This window comes from Mobula hypostoma, chromosome 25 (assembly GCF_963921235.1).
Source record: "Mobula hypostoma chromosome 25, sMobHyp1.1, whole genome shotgun sequence".
Taxonomy (NCBI): Eukaryota; Metazoa; Chordata; class Chondrichthyes; order Myliobatiformes; family Myliobatidae; genus Mobula; species Mobula hypostoma.
In genome coordinates, this window is record NC_086121.1 from 12918018 (window position 1) to 12945017 (window position 27000).

The 27000-nt window shown below is 40.4% G+C and overlaps 1 protein-coding gene and 1 long non-coding RNA gene across 2 annotated transcripts in view; one reads left to right on the top strand and one right to left on the bottom strand.

Annotated features, from left to right (window-relative positions):
- LOC134337868 (uncharacterized) overlaps nucleotides 1–4173 on the bottom strand; it is a 55539-nt gene extending 51366 nt beyond the window's left edge. Inside the window, exon 1 of the long non-coding RNA XR_010016098.1 lies at nucleotides 4126–4173. This is a non-coding gene — a long non-coding RNA (uncharacterized LOC134337868). The remainder of the gene's footprint in view (nucleotides 1–4125) is intronic.
- Nucleotides 1–27000, top strand: part of prdm16 (PR domain containing 16) — a 760985-nt gene that overhangs the window by 203425 nt on the left and 530560 nt on the right. The window lies entirely within an intron of this gene.

The following is a 27000-nucleotide window of genomic DNA, read 5'->3' on the forward strand; positions in this document are numbered from 1 at the left end:
TCCTGATTTGATGGAGACAGACGTGAGAGCATGGAAGAACATCTTGAGAAACTTCTGAAATGTCTTTTTTGCTGCCACTGCTACTGTGTGATTCAGAATCTCTGGAGGAGAAGGCCCCGAGTCCTTGGCTTTGCTTGTTGCTCAGCGGCTGGGGTTGGGTCAAAGCGCTGGCCAGAGGATGGTGCTCGGGAGGCTGTATTGGAGGGGCTGGTCGGAGGCTCAAAGTTTTCAGACGGACTCACAGTCGGCTGTAGTCGGGTGCTTCCAATGCATCGGCAGTTGTCAGCGCCTGGAGGTTTATGGCAGGGAGAGTTTCTCCCGTTCGCCGCCTGCTATCGGGACTATCGGGAGTCAATTGGAACTTTGTGACTTTTTTTTCTACTGTGCCCATGGTCTGCTCTTTATCAAATTATGGTATTGCTTTGCACTGCTGTAAATATATATTATAATGATGTGGTCTTGTCAGTGTTAGTCTTTGATTTGTCCTTTTTTGTGATATCACTCTGGAGGAACATTGTATCCTTTCTTAATGCATGTATTTCTAACTGACAATAAACGAGGACTGAGAGTCCTCATAATCTAAAAAAAATTGTTTGCAATTATATATTACCACAATAACAATTCAAAAATGCTCTGACTGTAAAGATCTCTGGAACATCCTAGTCGAGGCTGTATCATCACAAGTCTTTCCTTTCTTTTCTTCATTCACTCTTCATTTCGTAGCTCCGGAAACACAAGACCAATTGTAACATTCCTATTTCCATCCTGACTGGGATCAGCCTACTCATAGAAGACAAGGGAATTGAACCAGGGACCTTCAAGAATTGAATGGCTACGTCCCACATGGCCAGTGTGTTTACCAACCGAGACTGCGAGCAGCAGACAGTAATTGCTGTTTGCAGTGAGAGTCAGATATGATTGTGGGAACAGCAGGGGTTGAGTTGCAGAGGAAGCAAAAATACCTTTCATAGCCCAAGGGGCAATGGCAGATATGTATTAACCACTGAATAAAGGAGAACAGGAGAAGTAAATCACATTTCTTTGAAACAAAGAGATTTTTTGAGAAAACAAGCCCTGATAAAAATTACAGTTGCACACTAGGTCATTTCACCAGTTTAGCCTGGAGCGACATTAAAAGCAGGAGGAGATGGGAAGGCACCAGCCTGTAAAACAAACATTGGAGCCCCTATACTTGGTTGCATAGCACCCTAAGGAGGGGGTTTTAATATAGATCAGGATGACTAGTCAGTAAACTGGAATATAGAAATTTATGACCATATAAAGTCCTAGCCTGTATTTGAATGTACTGGTTTGAAAGCTTTTCAAACCAGAGTTATTTACCTCAAGTAAATGAAAAAGTATCTTTGAGGCTATCGATCGATCATTTTAAGTCACAATACTTTGAGCACAGAGAATGTCTTGAGAATATTGTGTAGTTTTCTGCATTTATTCACTTATTAACCAATTCTTTCTTGTTATATAAAGTAAATACGTTTTCTGCAATCAGTATTTCCGGAAGATACGCCCAGAAATCTGTCAATATTTGGAAAAGGTCCTGGAAGTGCACTTGTATTGCAACAAGGTATCAGGAATATGCTCTGGAATGGCTTTCCCCCAACAAAACCCCAGGATGTGCCAATGTTTGAGGAGGTTCTGTGGGGTGCTTTAGCATTTTCATAGGGTTCACATGAATGTGTGTGCATTTAAGAAGGTGTCTGTGAATGTGTCAGTGAAAGCACTTTGGAAATATCAATATTCAAAAGGGTCCACGTTGTTTAAAGTGTGGTTGCTGGAAATCTGAACTAACAACAGAAAATCGGTTGCGTAACAGTTAGTGTAACACTATTACAGCACCAACGACCCAGATTCTATTCCAGCACTGTCTGTAAGGAGTTGGTATGCTCTGCCCATGACTGCGTGGGATTCCACATTCCAAAGACTTACAGGATAGTCAGTCAATTGGTCATATCAGTGTAATTGGGCAGTGGGCCTGTTACAATGCTGACATCATCATTATGTGCCATGTCACATGACATGGATGATCATGGTCTTGGCCATGGTTGTCCTCGACAAATTTTTTCTACAGATGTGGTTGTTCATTGCCTTCTTCTGGGCAGTGTCTACAGTACCATGCTGTACATCGAAATAAAATAAATTTTTAGAATAGTGAAACATTTCAGCAAGTTAGGCAGTATCAATGGAAAGAGATACAGTTAACATTTCAGGTATGAAGCATTTTATCAGTAGTGAGTAAAAGAGAGAACAGGTTACTCTTGGTAGCAATGTGGGGATGGTGGTGGTTCGTTTATGGACAAAATTGAAATAACGTGGCTGTTAAGGGGCATTTAAGTTCTTTTCTCAGGGTAATGTGTTGCTAATGTAGAAATTCTGTGTAATGTTGTATAGTCAGGTCCACTACAATTTGTCCAACAGGACAGAGTGTACAAATTTTTTAAAAGAAAGAGATTAATGTAAAGGATCATCGTAAACATTAGAGAAACCGGACTGAGATTGGGTGGTTGCTTTGCAGTCCACTCAGCTGACAGGAGGGATGCTGAGCTCCTTCATGTCTGCTATTTAATGCCTCATCTCACTCTTACTCTGACGTCTGTCTGTGCAAAGCACACAGAATGCTGGAGGAACTCAGCAGACCCTTGTTCTTGGCCTGAGCTGTCGACTATCTATTCACATCCGCAGATGCTGCCTGAACTGCAGAGTTCCTCCGGCATTTTGTGTGTGTTGCTTTGGATTTGCAGCATCTACAGAATTTCTCGTGTTTATCTCTGCCAGTGCCCTTCTGCACTTTTACAATTAAGCCCAATTCGAACTTGAGTTAAAACATCTCATTTTCCATCTGGATGCATTGTACCTTCCAAAAGTTAACAACAAATTCCGCATTTGTAAGATAACTCATCCATTTTTCTGTTTGTATCAAATCTGGCTATTTTTGCCTGCCACCCCATTCCCTCTCTTTCTTTCCTTTGTATATGTTGGCTTTCTGGGTATATCCTGGTAGATCTGACTACATAAGATTACCAAGATGAAACAACATCAACAACACATTCCGCAGACAGAGGAGCTTAAACGACCCTTAAGGGCTACCTTATTTCACCCAGTCAGAGAAATACCACACCCACCTTCTCTGCTATCTATTCTAATTGGGTGACTGCTTTGCTGAACACCTTCACTCCACCCTCAATAAGTGGAAGTTCCCGGTGGCCAACTACTTTAATTCCTATCCCCATTCCCATTCCGATATCTTTTGCCACAATGAGGCCACTGTCAGGGTGGAAGAGCAACACTTTATAATCTGCCCGGACGGCCTCCTCCAACCCAGTGGCATGAATATCAATTTCTCCTTCCGGTATTTCCTCCCGCCCTATTTCCCTCTTCTTCTGTTCCTCACTCTGGCCACTTACCTCTTTTCCTCACCAGCCCATCGCCTCCCCTCAGCGCCCCTCCTCTTTCCCTTTTATCACATGGTCCACTCTTCTTTCCTGTCAGATTCTTTCTTCTCCAATATTTTGCTATTTCCACCTATCACCTCCCAGCTTCTTACTTCATCCCCTCCTTCCCCTCCCACCTTGCTTCACCTATCACCTTCCAGCTTGTTCTCCTTCCCCTACCACCACCTTTCTATTCTGGCATCTTCCCCCTTTCCTTGCCAATCCTAAAGAAGGGTCTCGGCCCGAAACGTTGACTGTTGATTCACTTCCATAGAGGCTACCTGACCTGCTGAGTCCCTCCAGTACTTTGTCTGTTTCGCTCATGTTTTCTCTCAGTTGATTTGGTTTGATAGATGAATATACTAATTGTGGAAGAAGAAATCAGTACACAACACCCGGCCTTAATAGTCTCTCATACAAGCAACAATTTTAAATGAGGCAACAATGAGAGGAAAATGCAGTTTAAATAGTGGCTTCTATATTAAAAACAAAATGGCCTATACTTTAGCATATAAAATTAGTATGAGGTAAATGAAAATAATATTGGGTTTCTGATGCATGAATCTAATAGCTGCTTTAAATATTTTATTACATAGAAATTAATCGCAGATAATATCACTAAATGGAATTTGTAATGAACCTCAGAAAAGATATTCAGAACAAGCCAATCTACCATTACCTGTCAGCTGAGGCTGTTGTCAGTTAAAGGTGATTTCCTTGGAATCGGTTTATTATTGTCACATGTACCAAGATACTGCAAAAAACAGAAAGAAATGTTTACTATCAAATTGTGTCCCACCAAAGAAGCAGTGGCTTCAGGAGAGAGGGGCAACAGGGGAAAGAGGGTAGATGAGTGTACTGGGTACAATTTTTGCATCTTAATATTGAAAGGCATCAATAAACTGTTCAGGGCTGAAAGATGAATAATGAAAGTCATCTCAGGGGATTTAGAACTGAATTAATTTTTGTTGAAGGGGGACATGATCAAAGTTTTCAGTGAAGTGGTCGTAAGGCATGGGATTTGAAATTATGTTAGAAACATATTCTTGCCCTTTGGGTTTTCCTCAAGTTTCATGTACTTCATAGTTAATCAAAAGTTCTGGTAGAAAATGCAACTGCAGTTTATTTTTAACTTCAAACCATGTAACATTGAGAAAGAACCTCCTGAGTAAATCATTTCATTATTTGTTTTTAAGCACTACCCTGTCAGTTCAGAAAATAATTGCTATTTTGATACATTGTGATACTGTAAAAGCCTTTGTGGAGCAACATTCAACGTGGAAATAAGCTGGAGATCCCGCCCCCACCCCACCACCCATCTGCTCGCTGACTATTCTATCCGTAAGATTCTGTGCATGGACATTAGGTGGTAGATAAGAAAAACATTGGCTCAAATATTTAAAGAAAATTATTGAAGGCAAATGCAATGTTCGCATTTATTTCAAGAGGACTAGAATATAAAAGCAAGGATGTAATGTTGAGGCTTTATAAAGTACTGGTGAGGCCTCACTTGGAGTATTGTGAGCAGTTTTGGGCCCCTTATCTGACACTGGAGAGGGTTCAAAGGACAGTCACAAAAACGATTCCAGAATTGAAAGGCTTACAGATGAAGATTATTTGATGGATCTGGGCCTGCACTCGCTGAAGTTCAGAAGAATGAGGGGTGATCTCATTGAAACCTATCAAATGTTGAAAGGCCTTGATAGAGTGGATGTAGAGAGGATGTTTCCTATGGTGGGAGAGTCCTAGACTAGACGGCAGAGCCTCAGAATAGAGGGGTGTCCTTTTAGTATGGAAATGAGGAGGAACTTCTTTAGCCAGAGAGTGGTGAATCTGTGGAATTTGTTGTCACAGGCGTCTGTGGAGGCCAAGTCATTGGGTATGTGTAAGCCAGAGATTGATAGGTTCTTGATTATTCAGGACGTGAATGGATACGGGGAGAATGAAAGAGATTGAGGCTGAGAGGAAAATGGATCAGCCACGATGAAATGGCAGAGAAGACTCTATGGGCCAAATGGCCAAATTCTGTTCCTATATTTTATGTTCTTAGGGTCTAAAATTCAGCTATTGATATACCTTATCTTACATCTATGAGAACCATAAATGATTAGTAGTCTGTGCTTTAAGGGCTGGGATTAAAAAGAAAAATCCAGGAAGAAAATCAAAATGTATTTGTTCTCTCTCAACTATTCCTTGTTGTTCCCTCAGTGAGAAATGCTTCTAAAAATAACTAAAAACAAAAACAGGATAGAACAATAATGCAAAAGTACTACACACAGCTCAGAGGCCAAATAAATATTTTGCTTCCTCCTCAGTTTCCTGCTTGTGATCACAATTCACACATAAAAATCATGGAAAAGTCTATTGTTCTGCTACCAGGGAAATAGGGTCGACATTTTCCTTTATAATGTTCTAACACCCTTGTCCCTCGTCCCTTCTCCCTTACCTCTCCAGACAGCTGTGGATTCTGGAGAAAATTCACCCTTGGGTATTGTTTGCAGCTCAATTTAGCAAATGTAAGTTAATATTGATTATTATTAATATTTATCATGTTTGTGAAAATGTCTTTTCCCATAGCTATTAATCTGAGGTTTTAATAAACGTCAGTGACCTGCATGGGTCCAGAGGGAGTTATACCGAGTAGAATGACAATGAGAAGCAATAACAGCTACAACTGAATGCTGCAGCCTGGATTTACACAATATATTAGAATATTTATTAACCAGAGAACAGTACATTTTATGTTATACTGTACCACAATTCATACTAAAGTAAAGCATAGCATTTAAGTAGAACCTTTAAAGTAGAAAAATGCCCCATTGTACATCGCAGACACATAATCAGAATAACATGGACACTAAGCTGAAGTAGGAGGTGTTAAGAGTGAATGTTGAGGACCATCTTAAAGAGAGGGAGTTTGAGGAGCAGACCTATTTAAGAAGTAAATTTAAAGGATCTAGTTCTATGACTGTTGAAGGTTTAGCTACTGATAATGAGGTGAGAATCATGATAGACCAGAGTGATGGATGGTGGTGGAGATGATGTAGATACTTACAAGGAGTCTGTTGGTACATAGGATTATGTCAGAGGATACAAAGGCAGGATGTTCAAGATGGCTGTAGATTTGTTTTCTGGTCCATGAGCAACATAAATTAGCAAGGGGGAATGATCAGCACAACCAATCAGCCGAATGCCATGGAGGATTTAATTTTGATACAGCTAAATTTTATGGAAGTTAATTGAGAAGTGGTAGGAAAAGGTGGGTCAAGAGGCCATCAAAGAAACACAGCATGGAAACAAGCCCTCATTTCCATCAACAACCACCAATTAACTTACCACCCAGATATTGTAGGGAGGAAACCAGAGTACCCGGAGGAAACCCTCATTGTCACAGGCATAATATGTGAACTCCACATACAGTACCAGAGGTCTGAAGTGCTGGGACTGTGAATCAGCTGCACTACTAACTCTGCCAGTATGCTACAGCAGCAGATCTACTAACTCTGCCAGTATGCTACAGCAGCAGATGGACTGAAGCACAAGGTGGAAGCTGGTATTTAAGTTGGCAAAAGACACACTTTAAAATGGAAAATAAATTGGGAGAATAGCTTAGCTCACTGTTAAAGACACTGGATGCAGAGGACGGATGGCTAAAATTCTAATAACAAAATTGATAAAATGATTGGAGACCTGTATCGTAGGGATGGATGCTGATCCCTTGGTGTTTGTCAGATATATTAATGATTTATATGAGCGGGAAGGTGGCATAATTAGTAATTTGCAGATGATACCAATATTGACAGTGTAGTTTACAGTGCAGAAGATAGTGTAATGTTAATTGATCCAATCAACAGGTAAAGTAGATGAAAGTTAAAGGTAGTATCAAAGTACTTATATGTTACCAAATACTAACCTGAGATTTATTTTCCTGTGGGTATTCCCAGTAAATACAAAGAGACAAAATAGAATCAATGATAATCCACGCACAATGAGACAGACAGCTAATGTGCAAAAACCTACAAACTGTGCAAATACAAACAGAATGAATAAATAAAGAAATAAATAAGCAATAAATATCATGAATATGAGATGAAGAGTTCTTGAAAGTTATGGCAACAGTTCAGTGTTGGGGTGGGAGCAATGGATATTGGGAATGACAAGGGTAGAGCACCGTCAGAGGGGTGTGGGGCTGATGGCACAGGAAGAGTGCCAAGGGCAGCGTAGTGGCACGGGTGCTGACACGCCCATCTCTGAGACACCAGGCAAGGCCATTTGATTGCAAAAATTGGTTTATAGATCATTACAGAATGTCTCTCTGGTGCTTCCTCCTCCTGCCCTCTCCCTTCCTCTTTTCCCAACCATGGTTCCCCTCTCCCTGCCCCTTCCGACTCCCAGTTGACAGCAGAGACCCATATCAGAATCAGGTTTATCACCACTCACATAGGTCATGAAATTTGATATTTTTTTTTGCCACAGCAGTACAGTGCAGTACATAAAATTACTACAATAACATGCAAAAGTCTTAGGCACCCTAGCTATATATGTGCCTAAGACTTTTGCACAGTACTGCATGATGAAGTGTGCTTCTGCAACAGGGTTGAATAATCAATAATCTAGCAGCGTTCTCTGTCCCTCCATTATTCTCAGTATTCCTGACATTACCTGTAGTTAGAACAATTAATATGTGCATACGGACAGAGGTTACAATTTGGGGACAATGATGTAAAGAGCAACACTCACAACATGCTGGAGGAACTCAGTAGGTCGGCCAGCATCCGTGGAAAAGATCGGTTGACATTTCGGGCCGGGACCCTTCGTCAGGACTGAAGAGGGAAGGGGCAGAGGTCCTATAAGGAAGGTGGGGGGAGGGTGGGAAGGAGAAGGCTGGTAGGTTCCAGGTGAAAAACCAGTAAGGAGAAAGATAAAGGAGTTGGGGAGGGGACACAAGGAGATGATAGGCAGGAAAGGTGAAGAAGGAATAGGGGAAAACACAATGGGTAGTAGAAGGAGGCGGAACCAAGAGGGAGGTGGTAGGCAGCTGGGGGAGGGGGCAGAGGGACATAGGGATAGAGGAAGGGAGGGGGAGGGAATTACCGGAAGTTGGAGGATTCTACGTTCATACCAAGAGGCTGGAGACTACCTAGACGGTATATGAGGTGTTGCTCCTCCAACCTGAGTTTAGCCTCATCATGGCAGTAGAGCAGGCCATGTATGGACATATCTGAATGGGAGTGGGAAGCAGAGTTGAAGTGGGTGGCTGCTGGGAGATCCTGTCTGTTTTGGCGGAAGAGCAGATCTCGCATGAGGTAAAAAGAGAAAACAGTTTTTGTGTAAAGCAAGACTTTATTGTCAGTTGACAGCTCTGGTGATCACATATGAGTATGAGGCCCCCAGCAGTGCCTGCAGAGCGAGAGCCCGGTAGAATGATGACTAAGAGTATACTAACTAAATGAAGACTAAGAGTATACTAACTACACTTTGCAGGTGAAAGGCAACAACATGCATTGAGAGGCTCCTGAAAGACTAGTAGCCTGGGTGAAGATTGGCACCAATCTTGAAAAGAAGGGCAGGGCAAATATACTGCAGCCAACAGAGTAAATTCAGATGTGTGTACACTGGGATATGGAAACCCCACACAATTTCAGCAGCATTGGGGTTGCTTTAGGTGGGTCGATGCGGTTAGTTTAAGGAAGCTGAGGTTGTGGCAAGCGAACTAAACAGGCACTGTGAAGATAGGAAATTTTAAACCTAGTGTAACATTATTAGGTCGGTAGGAATGGCATCGGAAGAACAAAATACCTTCTTAGTAACAACCTGGCTACATTGGAAGCATTGGTGTGTGAGCCTTTCAGTTCATACATACTGTAGAACGCACGGAAATTTTATTTTAGGACAAATAACATTTTGAAATCAATGCTGTTGATGAGATGAGAATTTGCATGTGTAAAACAATCCCGTTAGGAGTACAAGAAAACTGGTCATCTAATTTGAATGTGTTCTGAACATATGTAGTGCATTAGCAACTCTTTTAATGCCACAACAAACAAAAGATGTTCTATTTCACAAATCGGAAATCAGCCAACACTGTCAGTGAGCGGATCGCCTCAGCAGGGCCAGCTTTATTCTCGCATCTTTGACATTTCTTTGGACCATGCTCTGTGCAAGCAAGTTTGCCTGAGGTTTAATCAATAAGCAAATTAAATTGAAATTACTAATCTAACATAATCTTGCACTTGATTTCCTATATGACGTCTATGGAGGGGAGGCAGTATTAAGGGATGCTAAATAATTTCCTGCAACACAAGGTACAAAACTGATCCAGTTTAAACACAGAGATGTCAAAGCAGAATTTGAAGCACATGAGTGAGATTGGGGAAAATTGTGATCATAGATCTAGTTGAAGCTATCCATGTTTATCAATTCGAAGCAGTGAAATCTTCTAACGGAGAAAAGAGTTTATATTCTCCGCATGCAAATGTGAAGCAAAGGTAGTTAATCAAACAACTCAAGAACGGAAGTAATTGCAGCCAAATGCCACTGAGAGGAAGTCTACACAGTATTGAAGTCAGTGAAAACAATGGGGAAATTAGTTTATATATACGGTGTTCATGACACTAGCAGCCATGATAGAAAGCAAAAAGACATACAGTAGGTTTGGTTAAATGGTTATTAAATTGACATGAGCACCATTATGGAAGTAAGTTCATCAATAATGGAAAATCCTGTTAACCCAATGGAGTCTACAGTAAAATTCAGGCTTTAATTGGAGACTTTAAATAAGATGGAATAACTATTCATGAACAGCAAATGAAACTACCACTGATAGTGACTGATTTAAAATCAGTTTTGGTTGGCTCAGTAAACTGAGGCTTGACTGGAAAACGGTGTTCTGTGTTGGCACTTCAAAGTAAGACTTTGTATAATATGCAAATATGTGTTTGGATTTCAATTCGTAATTTTCATATCTGTACCAATCCAGGTCCAAAACCAGTCTACTATATGTCTGAAATGCATTGAAAAACTAGGTAGAGGAAGCCAAAGTTTGTACCGCACTAGATCTGTTAGTTGAATATGGACATAGAGAGTCCATAATTCTAAATATTAGAAAAATAATACACAACTATCTTTATTTTTGTACAAAATAATCTTAAGTTTAAATGTCAAAGGTCTTTCAAGTTACAATGAAGAAATCATTACTAATGCAATTAAACGATAGTCTCGGAGTCAAAAGGAAGAAAGTCTTTGAATGCTCAGTGAAAAGGCAGCTACACAGCCACAATGTAAAGCTCAAAAGAAACATATATGCCTTTGGCCAAAATATTTTGTTTGGCTAATGGTACTGACAGTACTTCATCAGATAGAACAGAAAGACAAAAAAATAAAACTGGGAAAAAGAACAAATGACTGATTTTGTCAGAATATGGGAATCGAGTCTTTGTTAATTCTCTGTAGATGATGAGGTATATGCTCAATTACAGTGTTGAATTATGATGTGGGAAATGTGATAATCAAAGTTTAAGAGAAACCATCGTTTTGCATTAGTGAAAAGTGAGAACAATACTTACATTTAAAAAGAGCTGTTAGAAATTCACTTTCAACTATAAAAAAAATCATGTTCTGCTGGGCAGACTCTTTACCTTGGTCTCAAGCAAGGAGACTTTCTTGGCCGATAGGTGACGAAATCAACATTGTCTGCATTGGGTGTACAAAGAAAGGTAATTTCCTTCTTTGAATATAGTTATATGAACCAGTACAAAAGTTCAAAACAAAATGTAATTGTAGCTGCATCATCAAGGTTCCCAAATTAGAATTAAGATTTAGGGAATGAAAACATGATCTCATAGTGAAAATGGTAGATGATGATATTCCAGTTACAGCATTGGAGATATTATTCTAAAATGAATCTATAAAACATTTTTGATGGATGGACTGACTCAAGTGAATATCATGATAAAATACATTATTATACTATAATCAAATATATTACTCATTTATCTGTGTCTTGGCTTACAAGAACGGATCTTTGATTTAGGCCACACTTTGATCATTTTGGTCTGAGAAATTTTAAAATTGTTTTTATTTCATTTCATTATTTCATTGAAGAAGCAAGTATCATGAGAAATATGGCATCAATGAGCAAATACTGAACTACTAAACCATGAAACATTTGTCAGTAAGGCTATGTGAGAGGGAAGAGTGAGATTGCTGAGTTATGAATACACACAAGACTCAGAACACAATTCAATTGAGTTCAGACAACTTTTGAGGGGATGCTGCAAGGGAAGAAGTTGAGATTGAAATGAAATTATGGCTCAAAGTATGTGAAAAACAAGCAATTTGAACAGTATGATAGAATCTATGTCTCAACAAATATGACATTCAGAGCTGGGATGTTGGAGTGAGGGTTGAAGTATGCAAACTAAAGCGATATCTCGTGAAAATCTGTCATAATCAAAAGAGTACATATGAATCATCTTATCCCTGAAAAAGGTATACAAGAGAGTACTAAAGAATTACAGTATGTAATTATGAGTGTATTCTGGAAGCTGATCCACTGGAAATGATCCAAGGTTGAAAGAAAAATGGAGGGCGAGGTCAGAGGGGAGGGTTAGATTAATCTTGGAGTAGGTTATGGTTTGGCACAACATTGTGGGTCGAGCGGCGTGTATTGTTCTATGAAACTGGAAGAAAGGATGTAAGATTCTACCAAGTGAAGAATTGATCTTTTCTCAAATCAGGAACTCGATATGTTGCTAAAAACAGAAGATCAAAGTCGTTCGGAAAACCTGAGTATAGTTAAATCACTGGATAATTTGAATATGCAAATCAATCTTTCTTTTCAATAAAGGGAAAGCAGTGTGAAGTATGCACAAAATTATGATATATACTTGCATGCACAGTGGACTTAGAGACTTAAAAAAAAACATAATTCACATGTTCTGTCTCTACATGATTCTCAATACTTCCAGCACGACCCACATTTGGAACAAATAATATGAGCTCACACAAATACATTGCAATGCACTAAAATGAGAATTAATCTGGAAAACACAAGAAATAATTGGCAGGAATGTTCAAGGACATCTTCAATCTCCCAGTGCTGCAGTCAGATGTTCCCACCTGCTTCAAAAGAGCAATAATCATACCAGTGCCCAAGGAGAACAGGGTGTGCTGTCTCAGTGACTATTGCACTCACATCTACTGTGGTGAATTGCTTTGGAGGTTGGTCATGACCAGAAACAATGCTTGCCTAGGCAAGGACCTGGATCCACTGCAATTTGTCTGTCACCACTATAGGTCTACAGTGGATGCAATCTCAGTAGCTCACCACTCGGCCTTGGATCACCTGGACAATAGCAATACTGATGCCAGGCTTCTGTTCATTGATTATAGCTCAGTGTTCAATGGTTTCATACCCTCAGTACTAATCAAAAAGCTCCAAAACTTGAGTCTCAGTACCTCCCTCTGCAAACGGCTCTTCGACTTTCTCATTGGGAGACCACAGTCAGTGCGAATCAGAAATAACGTCTCAACCTTGCTGACAGTCAACACCAGTGCCTGGCCCACTGCTCTACTCTCTCCTCACCCAAGACTATGTAGCTAGGCACAGCTCAAACAGAATCTATAAATATGTTGATGACACAACTATTGCTGGTGGAATTTCAGATGGTGACGAGGAGACGTACAGGAGTGAGGTAAATCAGCTGGTTGAGTGGTGTAGCAACAACAACCTTGCACTCAACATCAGCAAGACCAAGGAATCGATTGTGGACTTCAGAAAGTGGAAGTCGAGGGAACACACACCAGTCCTCATTCGGGGATTAGAAGTGGAAAGGGTGAGGAGTTTTGTGGGTGTCAATATCTCTGTGGTGTAGCAACAACAACCTTGCACTCAACATCAGCAAGACCAAGGAATTGGTTGTGGACTTCAGAAAGTGGAAGTCGAGGGAACACACAACAGTCCTCATCGAGGGATCAGAAGTGGAAAGGGTGAAGAGTTTTGTGGATGTCAATATCTCTGAGGAGCTATACTGGACCCAACATATTGATGCAGTTACAAAGAAGGTACAACAATGGCTATATTTTATTAATAGTTTGAGGAGATTTGGTATGTCACCAAAGATTCCAACAAATTTCTACAAATGTAACATGGAGAACATTCTAACTGGTAGCAGCCATATTGAGGGAACACTGCGCAGGATTGGAAAAAGTTGCTGAAAGTTACAAACTCAGCCAGCTCCATTATGGGCGTTGGCCTCCCTAGCATCGAGGACATCTTCAGAAGGTGCCATCCATCATTAAGGACCCCCATCACCCAGGACACACCCTCCTCTCATTGCTACCATCAAGGAGGAGGTACAGAAGCATGAAGACACACACTCAGCATATTAGGAATAGCTTCTTCCCTCTGCCATCAGGTCCATGATGAACACTAACTACCTCACTACTTTCCCCCCTCTCTTTATGCACAACTTATTTATTTTAATTTATACCGTATGTATGTATACCTCCTCTGATTCTGAAGTATGGAGAGTTGTGAGTTCGCATGAACAGTGTCGATGGTAGGATACTAGGAAATTATTTTGAGATATAATGAAGTCCTAACTAAGCAGTATCGAGTAAAATATCAGCTGAGAAGTGGATTTTGGTATTGTTATCTTTTGGAATTTTATTATACTTTAACATTGTATTAATGTTTATATGGCTTACCTTTTTTGTATACTTACTCAATAAAAAGATTTAAAAAGAAAGAAAGAAAGAGAAGTGGGGCGGTCAGGACCATAGTCTAATTTACGAACAGGAGGTTGGTCTCTTGAGCAAAATATGGATGGACACAGCAAGTGAGAAACTAGGGTAAGACCACTATATAAATTATATTACAGTATATTTTACATCATCTTATTTTAGATCATTATACGTTATCGTTGTTATGGTGTAGATAAAAATCTGTATTTATTCTGTTAAACAATATTGGAATAAAAGCAATATATATGTCAATATTCTGCATCCCATATTTCCACTCTAAGCTGCAGAGAAGGCTAGAACTGCCTGATAGCAAAACCTGTGTCTACACAGGAAATTAGAAATTCCCTCTGATGATTCTAAAATTGCTGAACTGTTGAAGATAGGATTATCTTGATGTAGAACAATATTACACACACTTCAGGTTTCACGGTGTCAGCGAGAAATTCAGCTCCTAATTCTCCAATGGGATTTTCATCCGCACAAGAAACTTATCCCTGGCATAAAACTCTTCCCAAATGATATCAACAATAGCACAATGCCCAGAGTTTGTATTCAGTGTGGTTTTCACCCTGACTTCTCTGAAGCCTCAGATAAAGGCAAGGTCTGAAAATCACTGTCAACTTTCCAACCTCAGGATCATTCAAGACTTCTGGCATTCATACATAAAACATCACAGTTTTCTGCTCAGTGTTATATTAATGATGTCACTCAAGTTCCAAACACCAACAGAGAAGTCTTGAAACTCTTTTCTCTTAGCTAGCAAGGGCATTGGAAGTGTGGATCTGCCTGCATTACAGGCTCTTGCAAAGTATAACAAGAGAGCTATGGATGGTGGTGAACCCAAAATGCAGAGTAAGGTCTACAGCAAACTCAGACTCAAAATAAATAAGACGACAGAAACAAAAATCAAAAGGCAAAATCACAAACCATAGTACAAGAATGGAACTCTTACAATTAAGCACTGAATGCTCAGCACGAGGCCTTTAAGTACAGAGTTTCCATGAAGGAATATGGCAGGCAATAATTGGCAGTCTAAGTCTTAAATGGAGGGTGGCAGCTAAAGATACTCCAGGGAATTGAAGTGCTGAAACTTGGATGCCTGCCACTGTTCAGTCAGAACCGTGACAGAAAAGTACAGACATCCATAGAAGACAACATGTAATGGTCCTCCTTATAGGAACTTTCCGACAATTTAGATTAGATTTAGATTATATGGACACGCAGTCCTCTTTTATTGTCATTTAGTAATGCATGCATTAAGAAATGATACAAAGTTTCTCCAGAATGATATCACAGAAACACAGGACAGACCAAGACTAAAACTGACAAAAACCACATAATTGTAACACATAGTTACAACAGTTCAAAGCAATACCGTAATTTGATAAAGAACAGACCATGGGCACAGTTAAAAGTCTCAAAGTCTCTCGAAAGTCCCATCATCTCATGCAGACGGTGAACCTCCAGCACTGCAAACTTGCTGATGCAGCATCCTGGAAGCATCCGACCACAGTCCGACTCCGAGTCCGTCCAAAAACTCTGAGCCTCCGACCAGCTCTCCGACACCGAGCACCGAGCACCATCTCTGCCGAGCACTTCGACCCCGGCCCCGGCAACAGGCAATAGGCAAAGCCGAGGATTTGGGGTCTTCCCCTCCAGAGATTCTCAATCGCACAGTAGCAGCGACAGCGAAGCAGGCACTTCAGAAGTTTCTCCAGGTGTTCCTCTGTGCTTCTCACGGCTGTCTCCATCAAATCAGGATTGTGCACGGCCCTTAGTTAACACATACGATATCATTCGGAACGGCCGCGCGCACTGCGTCGCGCCGCAATCTTCTCCTCCCTCCATGCACAAAGAAATCTTCTGCATATACTGTTCTTTGCCACCCTATTTCGATCTTCCTTGCAGCTTATTCCCTACTTTCTCCATCTTTGCAGCAAACATGCTTGAAGCAGCAACCTCTGAATAGTGAGAGAGCTGCTTGTAATGTGTATACATCCTTTTAAGGGGCAGCTATAGAGGTCTCAGCTGCAAGTCTAGGCAGCAGTAGCTATAAAATCTTGCAATAGATCAATAGAGGAACATGTGCTGAAACTGATACAATACGGCAACATGAAGGGAAACTTAGGTTTTCTTACTTCAAAACATTAAACTTTTTCAAAAAAAGACATGGGTGTCCAAAATGTAACTCCAACTTTGTGTTTACTTTAAGTAAAGCGTGCACGTACCACATGGTAGCGTGATGACAGATGAAAGTCATGTATTTATACATATAACCCATAATGAATTACTTAAACAAACAAGAATGCTGAATCAAACAATTATGTATACACAAGATTATTCAGATATTACTGAAATATTAAATATACAAGAGGAACCATCACAGCATTCTTATGGAAACCTAACAGTCTTTATGGAAGTTTAAAAAAAAACAGCATTAGGGTGATATACAGGTGCATATAGGGTGCAGTATGCCCATCCGTACTTTAAACATTAAAATACTTAAACATTACTGCTAGTTCATTACATCTTTCCAGAGAAACCTAAGCTCAGGGTGCATTTGCTGTTCACGTCATCTTTATCTATGACCTTTAATAGGTCTGCTCTAAGTTTTCCAAGCCTGCAGCCACGTTTTTCTATGCATGGAGTTTGGTATTATTCCCTTTCGCCTCAGGTGCCCCATGAGAAATGAAGGTAAAGATACTAGATGGTTTCTGCAACATCTTTGTGAAAGGCATAGAGTAGGTGTTTGGCCTGATTTGGGATACCAGAAATCTTTTTTTCAATCCCCTTTGAGGCCAAGAAGGAGTTTCTTCAAGCACTGGCAGTCAGAAATAACTCTCAATATGCGCACTGATATTTAGTCCCCAAACTCAAACTGGATTGAAGATCTACCACTCAAAGTGGTGGTGCGGTATAAAAAGTGTATTGCATATAACAGCCCATACAGACTCCATTTACTCCCTAGACTAATCCCACATATTTTTTTCTTGATATGTTTTAAAGTGTTTACTTTAGTCTGTGGTATGCGCTTACTGCTGATCCTACACCGCAAATTAATTCCCATTCAATGCTCCCCCAGGTCCGATTCCGATTTCAAATAGGCTTCTTATCCAATTCTGACCCTGGAAGCATATGCTGTGAAATAAAACCATTCAGTTGCTCCCACAAGTAATATCATTTTCACAGCTGACATACTTAAACACTCGCCTAATTTTTTTTTAATTCCTAAATGAATAGAAGTGCAGCAAAAGTCTCACAAAAATCATCTGTTACATGCATTTGTGTTTTAAAGTATTCTAAATTATTTTAATGCTGTTTATCTGGAGTTAAATGACACTTATTAACTAAGTCTATTCTCTTCTATTTTGTACCGAGCAGATCACTCTGCATTTGGCATGCTAAAGGATCTATATTAACTCTTTGACATTTGTATAATTGATAAATTATACCTGTGTGCCTTGGTCCATTGGTAATAGTCTCATCTCTTAAACAGGAAGTTGTGAAGATACATTCCAAAGAATTAAACATATCATTTGGATTAATGAAAGTGCTGTCTTTTAGGTTTTTAGAGTCGTAGAAAAGTACAGCACAGAAACAGGCCCTTTGGCCCATTAGACAGTCGCTAGTCATTTTAACTGCCTACTTCCATCGACCTGAACCAGAACCATAGCCCTCCATACCCCAACCATCCATGTACCTATCCAAAACCTCTCTGAAATGCTGAAGTCGAGATTGCAAGTACCACTTGTGCCGGCAGCTCATTCCACACTCTCACGATTCTCTGAATGAAGAAGTTTCCTCTTATGTTCCCCTTAGATTTTTTGCCATTCACCCTTAACCGATGACATATAGTTGTAGTCCCGCCCAACCTCAGCAGAAAAAGTCTGCTTGCATTTACCCTATCTATATCCCTCATAATTTCGTATACCTCTGTCAAATCTCCTCTCATTTGTCTATGTTCCAAGTGCGGAATGAGCTGACAGCACAAGTGGTGGTTGCAATTTTGATGTCAATAATTAAGAGAAGTTTAGATAGGTACATGGATGGGAGTGATACAGAGGGCTACTGTCCAGCTGCAGGTCGATGGGACTAGGCAATTTAAATGGTTCAGCATGGACTAGATTGTCGAAGGGCCTGGTTCTGTGCTCTAGTTTTCTGTGACTATGACTCTAAATATATTATTTGTACAATTGAAGAATTTCATTTAATTACCCGAGCCGAGTAAGAGCTTTTGAAATCAGATTGTTTGTAATGTCAGCCAAATTGCATGCAGCAAATTACCACAAAAAGCAATATTGTCATGCCTGAATGACTTAGTTTTATGGTTGAAAGATAACATATTCTTCTTCAATTAGTACTTTTTTGTATTATATTCACCTAAGGGAACAGATGTATCTTGGTTTTAATGTTGCATCCAATAAAACACACCTGCAACATGCTTTACAACACACTGTGTATTCCAATGGGAGTGTCAGCCTTGATCTTGGAAATAACTATCAATGGTAGCATAACTTATGCCATTCAGGCAAAGCTGAACATATATTCTTTCTCAACACACACAAAATGCTGGAGGAACTCAGGAGGTCAGGCAGAATCTATGGAAATGAATAAACAGTTGACGTTTCGGGCCAAAACATCAACTGTTTATTCATTTCCATGGATTGTGCCTGAGCTTCTGCGTTCCTCCAGCATTTTGTGTGTTTTTTTTTTGGATTTTCAGCATCTGCAGACTTTTTCATGTTTATTTATTCGTCCTGTACACCCAGTTTGCCCAAATAGAATTTACTATATAGGGGTGGTGCAGTAGCATAGTGGTTAGCATCTATGTACTGAAACCTCTCTTCAGTATTGAGAAGACAGGGGAAGATGCCTCGGCCTGAAACGTTGACTGGACTTTTCTCCATAGATGCTGCCTGGCCTGCTGAGTTCCTCCACTATTTTGTGTGTGTTGCTTGTCCTGAGTTTATCATTCATGTTTATTTAATATGAAAAGAATAAATACTTTCTCTTTGAGTTTTTTTTTGTGGAGGTCTCCTTTTCTAGAGAATGGAGGCACTCTTTTCAAGGATGGGAACTGGACCTTTTTTGAAGGATGCTTTACTTAATGTGGGTGGCAGGGTGGAGATACATCTCCACCAAAGGAGATGTAAGGCACTCCATCCCTCTGCCAACCTGCAGGTCATCCTTGGGCAAGGTGTAGCACCTGCTTAGCACCCCAGTCAGAGTCACGTGAAGCCACAGGAGCAGGAGGTGGATGGTCGTATGAGCAGCTGGTGCATGTCACAAGTCCTGGTTATTCACCCACTGATGCCAGGCAGACAATCTCTGAAGAGTATTGATAATGTCTGGGGTCACCTGTCTTGTAAAGACACTGTCCAGAAGAATGCAATGGCAAACCACTTCTATAGAAACATTTGCCAAGAACAATCATGGTTATGAGAACATGATTGCCTATGTCATATGACACAGCACATAATGATGATGATGATGCTAAACTTAATGGTTAACTTACATAGTAGGATTCCTTCAATGCATCTTTAGTCTCAAAGGTTTTTTTTGAGCCTCTTTTGTCTTAAAGAGACATTAGTACATTTGAGTTTACTACAGTGGAAACTGCTTCCACAAAAGGTGGAAGTACAGGAGAAATGAAAATACTTTCAAAGGACATTAGTAAATGTTGCTTTGATTTTTAAAGTAATACATGCAAAATGCTGGGGAACTCAGCAGGCCAGGCAGCATCTATGTAAAAGAGTAAACAGTGGATGTTTCAGGCTGAGGTTACGTTGATTTCCAGCATCTGCAGATTTTACCTTGTTTGTGTTTTGATTTTTGAATCATTTTTGTGAAACAAGAGTTTGAAGAAGATAAACTGATTGATAATCCTTTGAAAGCTACTGAGACATATGTGGAAGTGCTTGACAAATAGATGAACAACTAAAAGTCATTGCTGATAAAAACATCAAGAGAATCTTCTAACGTTTCTCAAGTACCATATTGAGAAGGGCCTTAATTCACTGTTGAATTACTTAAACATTCACATTCTTCACTATACACTCTGGAACAACAGAAAAGAAAACAGCATCCTAAACACAATATTTAGATTCACATATTTTTCCTTTATTTATTTTCCCCATTGAAAGCACCGTGGGTGCTGACACTGTATCTTTTGCCCCAAATCTAGAAAACAGATTTTTTGGTGAGAGGTTGAAACACCAAGTTCAGGTCTAAACTGACTCCCATTTCATTTCCAGACGAATGCACTCTCTGATTTCAGTCACATGATGCTGAGTGCAAAGCCAGATCAATTGTTAGTTTTGGCCTTCACAACCTGTTATGGTGTACTGTATGTCTATTTGTCTATTTGTATGTCTATCTCCTCTTCAAACTTCACATCTCTCTGTATGGAGAGGCTTCCCCAGCTCTCACTTCCATTTTCATTTTATGACTTTTCATTCTAAATCCTCTGCTGCTGGGCACTGTCTGCTTTTATCAACCCTTTTTCCCCCCGATTATCTTAAACACATCTTAGAAATAGATTGCTCTAATGAAAAATTCTAACAATTATTTTATGATTTTTCCTCATATTTGTATTTCAGGGATTTAAACTGTTGGTGATGTGTGCAGCATACTCATAGCAGATCTTTTTTCTACTTTGTAGGACAGGATCAGACTGGGTAAAGTAGTTATTTGACAGTCAAGGAAAGTGTCACTCAAGCCATTATCAGAAAATTATGCACTGTGGTCACAAACAGTAAATGTTAGCAGTACCAAACCAACCACAGTTTTATAATGGGAATAAATGTAGTTGTTACCAAATAGTTGAGAAGAGAAACCAATCCTTCAGTCCTGTCTTCCTTGCTTCTATTCTATTTTTTCAAAAATGCATCCTGTACTTTGACACCAGCGGGATTATTCCACTCGGTGTTGACCTGAAATTCGACCATGAAGATCTGAGAAAGTGATCCAGACAGATCAGCATTCTCTCATATTCCAAGGGTCAATGTAGTGTAAAGGACATTTGTTTGCTCGATTACAGGTGATTTGTTTGCTAATTCAGGTTTGTCATCCTGAGGTACGAATACCAAAATCCCCGGAAAAGAAAACAGATTTGCCTCATTGATTAGGTCTCCAGAGAACAAAGTACAAATTATTTCCATCCCTTCCTCCTTTACCTTTGATTAATATTGTGCTTGCTCTCCCTCTGGCACTAAATCAACAACTTCCACTTCTACAGAGCTTTCAATGTCCCAAGGCATAGGACAAGAGCATAAGCAGACAAAAATTGGTAGAGAGTAAGAAACGGAGACACTAAAGATAATGTCTGTGAGAGTAATTACATAGCTGGAGTGCCTAGATAACTGAATGTACTCCCAGCAAGAATAGGGCAATGCTTGTGGGGGAGCAGAGCATTTGTGGATTGGTGTAGAGCTGAATAAAAATAATAGCGATGTCTACAGCATGAAGATACTTGACAATCTTGAAGATGCATGACAATCAGGCTTATTAAATCGCAGTATTGATGGTAGACCACTCTAGGTCTGGCATCTACCCTTTGACCTATCTGGCCTGGGTGACCCTTCCAAGAGCTAAAGCATAAAGCCCTGACTCCAGTTAACATAGATCTCTGGGTCATTGAGGCACGCAAGCAAGCGTTCAAGTCACAAAAAGGATGTGGTCCTCTTGACGGAGCCTATTGTAAAGTGAACTGGAAAATCTTCATGACCGCAGTGTCTCAGTAACTAGGAATGAATCTGCTGTGGAGCTGGTTCTGCAGATATACATGGTGATATAAGATTGTATTGTTTCAAAATCTCATAAATATTCTGGATTCTGGATCCTGGACTTCCTGTCAGATCGCCAGCAGGTGGTAAGAGTGGGGTCCCTCACCTCTGCCCCTCTGATGCTCAACACAAGTGCCCCTCAGGGCTGTGTACTAAGCCCCCTCCTTTACTCTCGGTATACCCATGATTCTGTCGCCACCCACAGCTCCAAGCTGCTAATTAAATTTGCTGACGACACTGCACTAATTGGCCTAATCTCAAATAATAATGAGGCAGCCTACAGGGAAGTCACCACCCTGACACAGTGGAATCAAGAAAACAACCTCTCCCTCAATGTCACAACCACAAAGGAGCTGGTTGCGGACTACAGGAGGAATAGAGGGAGGCTAACCCCTATTGATATCAATGGATCAGTGGTTGAAAGGGTGCACAGCTGTAAGTTCCTTGGTATAAGCATCACTGAGGAACTCACGTGGTCTGTACAAACTATCTGTGTGTGTTGAAAAAGGCACAACAGTGCCTCTTTTACCTCAGACAGTTGAAGAAGTTTGGTGTGGACCCTCAAATCCTAAGAACTTCCTGTAGGAGCACAATTGAGAGCATCCTGACTGGCTGATACACTGCCTGGTACGGGAACTGTACCTCCCTCAATCGCAGGACTCTGCAGAAAATGGTGCAGACAGTCCAGCGCATCTGTAGATGTGAACTTCCCACTATTCAGGACATTTACAAAGACAGGTGTATAAAAAGGGCCGGAAGGATCATTGGGGACCTGAGTCACACCAACCACAAACTGTTCCAGCTCCTACGAACCAGGAAACGGTACCCCAGCATAAAAGCCAGGACCAGCAGGCTCCAGAACAGCTTCTTCCACCAGGCCATCAGACTGATTAACTCATGCTGACACAACGGCATTTCTATGTTATATTAACTATCCTGGTGTACATACTATTTATTAAAAATTACTATAAATTGCACATTGCACATTTAGACAGAGATGTAACGTAAAGATTTTTACTCATATATACAAAGAATGTAAGTAATAAAGTCAATTCAGTTCAATTCAACTACTCTAGCTGTCTAGCCTCTGATGCAACAGTTATAAGGGGGCCCATCAAATGATCAGTACATGGGTCAGATCCTCAAAGAAGTTTGTTTCAGGATTAATGCATTTGGAGAATGAGGGGCTTTGATATATGATTATAATGAGTCTGTAAATAATAAAGTAATTAATAATGCTCTTTTAGAGAAGGGAAATCAGCATAATGAACTGAACTTGTATATCATAAAAGAATCAGATAATAACAATCCATAAATTGAATCACTCCGGAGTCTTAATGTTAATATGGATTACGAGTAGCTCTCAGTTGTATTCAGGACCTATTAACCTTTGTGTTCATGCTTACATACGTTGTTCATTGATCTTTCTAGTGTAGAAGTTCATTCCCCATTAGACCTATGTTGGCAAGTGTGTTAGAAGTGTGTATTTGCTGTTCATATTTACCTACATATACTACTGGATGTTGCAAGGTTGCTCCAGTATCATAGATGGATGTCTGGATTAATTTTAATTACTTCCTTCTCACGTCTTTTTACTATCTTAATTTTATTTTCGTCTCTTGAATTTCATCTCTTTCCTCTTATAAACACGAGAAATTCTACAGATGCTGGAAATCCAAAGCAACACATGCAAAATGCCGGAGGAATTTAGCAAGTCAGGCAGCATCTATGGAAATGAATAAACAGTCAATGTTTTAAGCCGAGAACCTTCTTCAGGACTGGAAAGGAAGGGGGAAGATGACCTTCCTTTCCAGTTTATTCATAGGTGCTGCCACATCTGGTGAGTTTTTCCTCTCATTGTTGGTTCTACAACCTACCTACCTATTGTGCAGCTGGCGTTTAAGGCAGAAATGAAAGTCCACTACTCAGGTGGTGTTCAGCACTTCCTACATCATATCAGTAGCTCGGTTTTCACTACTGTTGACCGTGCAAGTTCCTGGGTGCAGACTGAGAATGCTGCCACTCACAGGTGTTGAAGGATTATTCATTGTTTTGTTTTACCAGTCAGGGTTGTTATCCCTGAGCTGAACCCCGACCAGTGGACCATTCTTAGTCCTGCCTCTGCCTTTGACCTGTTTGGCATGGGTGAATCTACCAAAAGCCAAAGCATAAAGCCCTGGCTCCAGCCAACGTAGCTCCCTGGTTTATTGAGGCAAACAAGCCCCCAATCCCTACAGCAAGGTTGTGGTCCTCTTGGAGGTGAGTCTACAACACTGGATCCATTCTCAGTTAGCCAAATACAGTGTCTAATATATTCTATCAACCTTTGTGTCCTCACCACAATGAAGTCCAGACCCATTACATTTTAGTCCACCCTCATATTCTCTTCTAATTAAGGGTCTTCATGAGGATAGCTAACCAAGCATGTGCCTTCAGACTTATCAAGTATACCTTTTTTGGTCTACTGGTTGACAAACTTTTACAGATGAGCAGTGGAAAGTGTAGTAAATGGCTGCATTATGGCCTGGTATGGGAACACCAATGTCTCTGAGTGGGAAATCCTACAAAAGATAGTGGATTCAGCCCTGTACATCACAGGTAAAGCCCTCCCAAATGTAGAGCACATCGAAGTGAAATGTTGCCATAGAAAAGCAGCATCCATCATCAAAGATCCTCACCACCTAGGCCATGCTCTTTTCTCACTGCTGCCATCTGGTAGAAGGAACAGGTACCTCAGGACTTACACCATCAGGTTTAAGAGTAGTAACTACCACTCAACCATCAGGCTCTTGAACAAAAGAGGATAACTGCACTCATTCTACTTCTGGTGTTCCCACGACCGATGGTCTCACTTTAAGGACTCTTTAACTTGTTATTCCATGCTCTTGTTCTTTATTGCTATTTATTTATATTTACATTTGCACAGTTTGTTGTTCATTGATCCTGTTTACAGTTACTATTCTATAGGTTTGCTGAGTATGCCTGCAGGAAAAAAATCTCAGGGTTGTATGTGGTGACATGTATGTACTCTGATAATAAATTTTACTTTGAACCTTGGTTTGTCATTCACCTATCCGATTTACTTTTACTCTCAAATACCGCTTAACTCACTGAAATATTCCTCATTCAGGTCTCTATGATTTGTCAATCTTGAGCAGGGGTCCCCAACCTTTTTTGCACCGCGGACCAGTTTAATATTGACAATATCCTTGTGGACTGGCTGACCAGTTGGTGGGGGAGTGGTTTTAATCACGACCGGAATATAGGTGATAAGTCAACCAAGTCACTTATAAGTGGCTAATACACTCAATTTTGCTTCTGAAAGGGTTTATCTAACGAATTTAATATTAAACACACAGCGCATACTTTCCCCGTATGAACATATAAAATCGTTGCAACACACCAATATCACTGAATCAGTGGGAGCCCTGGGCTTGTTTCCCTGCAACAAGACGGTCCCATCGAGGGGTGATGGGAGACAGCGGTACTCGAAGAGGGTTCCTTGTGTCCAGTCTATTCCGCAATTTAGTTTTCATTGCATTCATTGCAGTAAAGCCAGCTTTGCAGAGATACGATGTCGGAAATGGAAGCAACGTTTTCAGTGCTTTCATGGCTATCTGAGGATATTCAGCCTTGACTTTGATCCAGAATGCCGGCAGAGATGTTATGTCAAACATACTTTTCAGCCCACCGTCATTTGCAGACTCGAGGAGTTGATCTTCCCGCGCTGACATGGATGACGCGTGGGTAATGACCTCGCATGCGTTCAAGTTCCAACAGTGGGCGTAACAGGGAATGAGGAAAGGTGCAGCTGACTGGTATCGTTTCATATCGCCAAATCATATTGTTTCCTCGCGGCCAAGTTGCACATGTTTTGCGGCCCGGTGGTTGGGGACCACTGATCTTGAGGGATGCACTTTGCTTCCCAACTCTTGCTTCACTGATGCTGCTCTCCTGTTGTCCTGCCATTCCAGTCTATATCTTCTCTGGGCCTCTGACTCACTGACTCCCCTTTCTTGTCTATTCTTTTTCCAGCTCAGGGATTTGCTCTGATTAAGAGTATGTGAAGTGCCAAAGAGAGTTTTTCAGTGTTTAATGGCAGCACGATTTGGTGTGAGCATTCCCACCCTACAGTAATTTAAAATGTGGTTTTAATTTGGTGCAAATGTGTTTCTCCATTAACTGGAGAATTGTTCTTTGACTCATCTCTCTCCACAAGAAAGGTCTGAATTGAGCTTTGTTTGTCGTATTCGAGAACATGTACTCTCATCCTCAGAGAGCTGAGCAGATTCCAAAAAATCATTTGTTAAAAGTGAAAGTCAAAACTCAGTGGAATATTTGGAATTATATCATGTTATGATTCAGAAAAATAGTGACATTTGAGGATCATTATCAATGGTTTCATCCAGAAAGACATTTGGAATTTAAAAAAAAACTGTAGGTGGGGCAGGACAGAGAAGGCACAGACTTTACTCGGAAAAGCAAGAAGGACTTCTTTGCAAGATTTGGAGGAAAGGCAGGTATGGAATATATTAGTTTGAATGAATAAGAAATAGAATGCAGAATCTGGAGAGTAGACGCGAAGCAGCTCTTTCAGCAGGACAATGAACTCATGATGATCATTTCCACAGTATTTTTCACTGTCTTTTTACACAACTTAATTATATGTATATAATTGTAACATAGTTTTTATTATGATGTATTGGGGCAGCACTATAGTGCAGTAATTAGCATAATGCTTTCTAATACAAGCGACCTGGGTTCAATTCCTGCCGCTCCCTGTAAGGATTTTATACATTCTCCCCATGACTGTGTGGGTTTCCTCTGGGAGCTTCAGTTTCCTCCCACAGTCCAATGACGTACTAGTTGGTAGGCTAATTGGTTATTATCGATTGTCTCATGATTAGGCTAGCATTAAAACAATCTGGGGATTGCTGGGTGGCGTGGCTCGAAGGGCCAGAAGGGCCTACTCCAAATTGTATCTCAATGAATGTACTGCTGCCACAAAACGACATATTTCATGA